Below are 316 nucleotides of genomic sequence, written 5' to 3' on the forward strand. Positions count from 1 at the left end.
TTTATACATTAAAAAAAATAGGTCCAGCTTTATGAATCTAAACTTGACAAACAGAAATGCCAAATTTCATGTGGATGCTGCATGAATAGGCTGCTCTGCCTTGATGCACACTGGGTTTATCAAGTACAAGGTAAGTTGAGTGAGAAGCAAATTTGATAGAAAAAAATAGATGCAACATATATAGGTAAATATATTACTCATGTTTTCTATCAGAATTTGAAGAAAAAAAGGATGGTATGTGTTTTACTTTTCCTGTGTATATTTAACTTTCAACTGAACCATTCAGATGAGATTTATATTCCACAAATGTATGCCC

This window comes from Penaeus monodon, chromosome 33, assembly GCF_015228065.2.
Source record: "Penaeus monodon isolate SGIC_2016 chromosome 33, NSTDA_Pmon_1, whole genome shotgun sequence".
NCBI lineage: Eukaryota > Metazoa > Arthropoda > Malacostraca > Decapoda > Penaeidae > Penaeus > Penaeus monodon.